This window comes from Vidua chalybeata, chromosome 3 (assembly GCF_026979565.1).
Source record: "Vidua chalybeata isolate OUT-0048 chromosome 3, bVidCha1 merged haplotype, whole genome shotgun sequence".
Classification (NCBI taxonomy): Eukaryota; Metazoa; Chordata; class Aves; order Passeriformes; family Viduidae; genus Vidua; species Vidua chalybeata.
Window position 1 is genome coordinate 41,720,507 of NC_071532.1, and position 6,474 is coordinate 41,726,980.

Sequence of the window (6,474 nt, forward strand, 5' to 3'; positions counted from 1 at the left end):
TTGATTCTTTCTGCAGAAGCACACAAAGTGCCTGTTTGTTGTGTTTGCAATTGCCAAGCTGAGAAGCTATAGACAATATTGATTTGGGCTCCCAGCTCTTTGGAAGCAGGCCCTGGGTGGAAGCCAAGAAGGCTGAAGTCTCAATGAGAAGTTCAATGAGAGGCTCAATGAGCCATTCTTTGAGAGAGAGGACCCTTCTTTTCAGTGTTTGCACCTGGTGTGTGTTGTGTGTGTGTGCTTAAGGAGTTAACAGGAGGCAGCATTGTCCAGACACCACAGCAGGGAAACCAAGGGAAGGATACTCCTCACTAGTTCATGGTTCCAAACTCTCTTGCTGAGTTTGCAGGCAGTCTGTGTGAACTCTTTCCTAGCCTACATTTAGGTTCTCTCAAGTGGAGATAACATCATGCATAACATGGTAAGAAGAAATATAACTTTACCAGCCTTTCTGGGCAGAGTGTTTGGACTAGGTGTGGAATGTGAAGTCTCCTTAATGAAAGTTTTCTGCCATTTGAAATGTTTCTGTCATGTTCTCTTTCTGATGTCGGGAGCTTGCTGACAGAGAAGGCATTTCTCAATCACAAAACTGGTTGGAAAGTATGAATTTGAATTATCTTTTCTGCTTTTATAAACAATACCATTTTTATATCAACATTTACATGGCTTATGACTCTATCTGGTTTTTATGGCCTGTAAATGTGGAAAATGTGTGCCAAAGGGCAGAAGCATTCCCAGAGACTGATATAATACAAACAGACCTATACAGCCAGCCTGCAAGAAAAATGTGATGGTTGACAAATTCTTTGCTCCCTGCAGTACTCTGGGTTCTTGGCTAACCTCAAGCATACATCAGTTAAAGTCTATGTGGATGGCAGGATTTTGCTCACATCAGCATTGTCTGACCTCTCCATTTCTGCTGCATATCTGTGTCACCTCCTGATTGCTCTCTCTGTAAAATAATCCTCCTTAAATTATTTAGATACATATTCTGTCTTCCCCTTGGCTGCTGTCCTAATTCTGATGAGTGAAATAACCTCAATTAGAAATTCTTGCTAAAACATACACCATCACTGAGAGGGCTGCAGTTTGTCTTGTCCCTTCTTGCTTTTCTTAAAGGCCCATTTTGTATGTGTTTTCTTGTCTGCAACTCATTAACTCCTGTCATTACTTTCCCTTAAACAAAACTAACTAGAAGATAATTATTCAGTTTGCAAAAAGGAATTTTAAAATGCCATAATTAAGGTTACAGTTTTCCTTTTTATATTCTTGAGGGGATATTATGTTCCCTAATTATATAATCATACAAAACCAAGTGCCATACACACATACGTGTGTGTTTTATATCAGTGGGGGTTTTTTTATTATTTCATTAGAAATGCTTCCAATTTATGGCAGCAAAAGCAAGACTGGTGTGATGGCTGTTAATTTGTAACTCAGAGCCTTTTATTGTTGCTCATGTTACTGTACTAATTAAGACATACAGTATTGAATGTCTCTTAACAACTCTATTTTAGTATCACTTCCAAATATGCTTTGCACATTATTCTTATATCAAAATCAGTAATACATTGGTTCCAAAAGTTGCTATTTTTTGACAGAGAGAGTACTTCAATTTACCAATACTTGCAAAAAAATTGTGTTTCACCCCAGTATCCTCTTACTTACGAATATTTTTTTTGGTAGAAATAATCTGGACCTTGATCTGAAATTTAATTCTGTAGCCCACCAAAAATTTTATCACATTTTTACTTTTTAATTCACCTATCTGAAACTTCTGGTGCTTCCTCATTCTTTATTACCCATGAGAAAATCAGGACTGATAACATTGAACTCTGACCTCTGCATGAGCCAGGGGTATCCTTCAGGTCATGCTTTCCAAGGTCACCGCTGGCTGTCACATCTGTGTGATCTGAAGTTTACTGAAAATATGCTTCAATTTTTTACCTCATCTTTCCAAAAGAAAGGTACTTTGTGGAGAAAACCCACATCTGTCTGATATGATTTGCCTTTCAAAAAACTCCTGACTCGTGATTAATAAATAATTCTCTCAGAATGTACAGTTTATGGCCCAACTGTTTGATCCCTAATCTCCAATATTAACTGTGGATTAACTCATACTTGCCTGGTACTTTATGTTTCTATCCTACATGAGAAGCTCTTTTGCAGTCTTTCATTAATCTCAGTACTCTCTGGTTTGGACTCAGTATCCACATGTATCCTCCACAGGTTTGTTATTAACTAATTCAGGGACTAGGAAAACATCCAGTTGGCTTTTTATTTCTCCCAAGAGCTCTATTTATTGACCCATTATTTTTCTGCAGTTTTCATTCCTCCACTATGCTGATGACATTTCCTTTCTTTAATAATGACATTTCCTTTCTATAAATATTTATACACTTTCTTCTTGGTTGCATTTTCCCCTTTTTTTCTCGTAATGTTCTAATGTTACTCATGTTTCTTTCTATAAACTCTGAAGATTGCTGTGCTGTTATGTTTTTCAGTACCCACAGTTAGACCATCGTTTCTTTACTGGAATCCTGGAAGTATGGCCAAATTCCACCATGATAGCATTTGTTGGATTTGGCAGATGAAAACCAAACAAGCCACATCCGGCAATGGATTCATATGTAGATAGATTGCAAAATCAATCTTATATTTACTTCAAATATTTACTGACATCAAAAGACACCTTCATTCTTCCTCCTGCCTTTCCCTATTTCTTTTCCCCCTACATTTTTTCCCACCATACATCACCATATACTGCATCCTGGATGGTGTCATGAGGCAACAGAATTCACAGAATTCACAGAATGACTAGGTTGGAAGAGACCTTAAAGATCATCGAGTCCAACCCATCCCTAACACCTCAACTAAACCATGGCACTGAGTGCCACATCCAATTTTTTTTAAACACATCCAGGGATGGTGACTCCACCACCTCCCTGGGCAGATCATTCCAGAACTTTATCACCCTTTCTGTATAAAACTTCTTCCCAATATCCAACCTATATTTCCCTTGACGCTTGAGACTGTGTCCTCTGTTTCTGTCAGTTGTTGCCTGGAGAATGGGACCAACCCCCACCTGACTACAACCACCTTTCAAGAAGGAAACATGTCATGACATCTGATTCCAGTCACTCTCTGCCTCCTAACACCAAACTTCTCTGGCACTCCTGTTGAAGCCTGCTGGATGAGCAAGAAAGACTGCTATCTTCCCCTTGAGCCACTGATCAGGAGCAGGAAAAAGAGAGTGGACTGAGCACAGTGCAATATTTTTTTCTGCATCATCTGACATCTCAATCAAATTCTTACAAATGTATAATTGAATGGGGAAAGAGGGTTGGTTAAAAAAAGTGGTTGAGGCAAAATCCAGGAAAATGAAAAGTATTTGAGGAAAAAGGAGAAGAGCTCCACTTCAAACTTGGTCAAATGAACATGACCTTGCTCTATTTCATAAAACACTATTTCTGTTTTTTCATCATTTCTAGCAAATACACAGAAGGGTGCTGACAGAAGAGATTTATTGTGGTAAATTATAGTCTGTAGTCAAAGTAAGGGTAGCCTTTTTCACTGACTACAGCCTTAGAAAGACTTCTGAGATGATATGAACCCAGCTGTCTCCAGACTGTTGAATGTAATAATCAGAGAGGTACCCGGTGGGTTTTTTAATCTGTGTGAATGTATTATATAGAGACTCCACACCTGGTGGCTGTGTGCACCAGTACCCAGTATTTTGCTGTCCCTGCTGCCAGTTACTAAGGCTTGTAAATCTTTTCACTGGCAACAGCACTATCATTCAGTTTTGACCACCTGTGTGAGAGCAGAAGAGGCAAACTAAACCAGACAGCTTACACCTACTGCCACTTTTGGTTTATTTATCTTTTTATCAGTTTGCTTAGCAATAACGCTTTGAGACTCTGACTGTGGACTGAAACCCCACTGTGCTACATGCTGTGCAAGGACAAAAAAAAAGGAAGCCCTTGCCCTGAATGATTTACTTTTTCAAGATAAAACCTACCCAGGCAGCAGAATGAGATAAAGGAACAATACTCATCATAGCAATAGTGACGCACCAGGAATATAGGCAGGGGATGTGGGTCTCTGCAGCATTGTCCCTGCCGAAGGATAATGATTGCTTTAGCCAGGGAAATGGATGTGTTAGACCAACAGAGATGTGAGATGATGAGGAACAGGGTAAGATTCTCGCTGGGCAATTTCATCATATTATGTAAAACACATGGTTCAGAAAGAAAAGACTGTGGAACTTAGTGGAGAGCCTTGGAGCCCCAAAGCATGAAGGAAGGACAGAGAAGACTTCCCAGCTGAAGGGACAGGAAAGAAATGCAGCAGCTGCCTGCATTGAGAGTGATGGACCAGCCAAGATAAAGGATAAGGAGGAAGGTGGAATCTTGCAGTCTGATTTAGAACAGACTTGCCTGTAAATCCCTTGCCAAATCATGTCCCTAATGATACCTGAACAGCAAAAATATATCATTCCATGTCCACAATTCCTATGTGTAAAGCAGAAAAGGCTATTCACAGACAGGTAGAATAAGTAGATGTGCAGAGAAAGCATCATCCCTGTCTGAGAGCTGTGACTGTTCAGGAAAGAGGAAAAAGAGGGATTAGAAGCTGCTCACACCTTCTCAGCTGCACAGTGAAGGAAGAAGGGAGCTGCAGGGAGAAGCCAAGAGCAGTGGCAGCAATTGAAAAAGGAAGCATGGGGAGGCCAGGAATGGTGCTGAGGTCGCCAAAAGCACATGGAAGAGAAAACATGAGGAAAACAATTGAAATGCCAATAATACAATTGGCAAGAGAGCTGATGAAATCCACCAAGACATTAATAACATCAGGACAAGGAGGGAGCGCAAAACAAATAAATATCAAGATCATGCCAACACATCCCTGTGTTTGTGTAGACAGTAGCCCCTGGTTCCTGTGCTACATCCAACAATACTGCTTCACTGTCTTCTCCAAAGAGGCTGGACAGAGCAGGTGGTGAACAAAGATGTTGGCCAGAAACCATGGGGCTGGTGTCCAGCGAAAGGATTGGTTCTGCTGTGATCTTCCTCTGCACATCACCCACCTCTGCCCCAAAGTGCACACCTGAAACAGGCCGTTTTCTAACCATCGGTACTTTTAAAACTCATCCTGTATTTTCTGCTCATGGCTTGTGACAGCATCCTGTTTATGTTTATATTCACTTTGGTTCGTTTCTCTGTTTCTTCATGTTTGGATTTACACCTCTGCTTTGTGGTGTGTGAGATGGGGAGAGCCTTTACATAATATATGGCAGGTGATGTTTATTAAAAAAGGAGGGTGAAAACAGAGAAGTGAATGATTTGGTACAGCAACTCAATTAGCTAAAACATATTTTACAAAAAAACCCACCAGCAATCGTGTAGTATAATATCACACGCTGAGCAAAATTCGTGGCTATGTATAAGTTAGTGCAGTGCCTTGGCAGATAAAACAATTAATGAAATCTTCCCTTTCTGCTCACAGAAAAAAAAGTTCCCACAGACTCCCTTAAATCACTTGTCATTGCCAAACTCCCATTTTCCTTTTGCATGAACTCAAAAGCCATGGATGAAAAGGCATAGAGAAATTTTGCCAACCTCCAGCTTCAAATTTTCTGGCATCAACATTTAATTATCTCTGCAGGCATGTGGCAGGCAAGGCTGTTGCCATACATTTTTTATACACAGAGTATGAAATTTTGTGTGGTGACTAGAAGGTACCTGATGTGGGATGAGGAGATTAATTGGCTTTAAAATGATTGTCTGTGTATCATCAAAAGTGTGTAGGGCCCTTTACATACACATTTAGAAAATCTAACTCACAGTGAAAATGAAACATCTCAATCTCCAGCTCTGCATTGATTTACATAAGGCACCCAACTTAACCTGCACATGCTGCTTTAGGGGACTTGGAAACCACTGGACTTGATCCAGTAAGTCCCATATGGATGTTTAGAGAAAATTGGATAATGTGCCACAGCTGCAGCTGGTGACCTGGAGTGGTCCAGGGTTCCCGGGCACTGCTCCACCTGACAATGTCTTAGGAATTGGAGGACCTCTCTGGCAGCACCAGAGAAAATCTGGTCCCCAGGTGGCTTTGGGAGTCTCTCTGGGTGGCATTGATTTCCTGGTGAGGTCAGAGGTTTGAGATGCCCAGGTGTTCGAGATGCCTGGGCCAGGGGACGGCCAGCAGATACTGAGCTGGACAATAGGGTGATAATTTTCCCTGGCACTGCTTTCCCTTCCAGGACACTTTGTTAACACCCAGAACAGTGGTGGAGAGGACTGAAAAGTGAACTTAACATTCATTGGTTTCCCTCAGACAGGACTCAGCTGCAGCCTGAACAGCCTGTCTGCATTCTTGCTGGTTATATTAGTCTAAGATGCTCATTATTTTAGGTGCTGAGCTGTTCAAACCCTGTCCTTCTTCACAGCTGCCCTTTTAGCAGCTCTA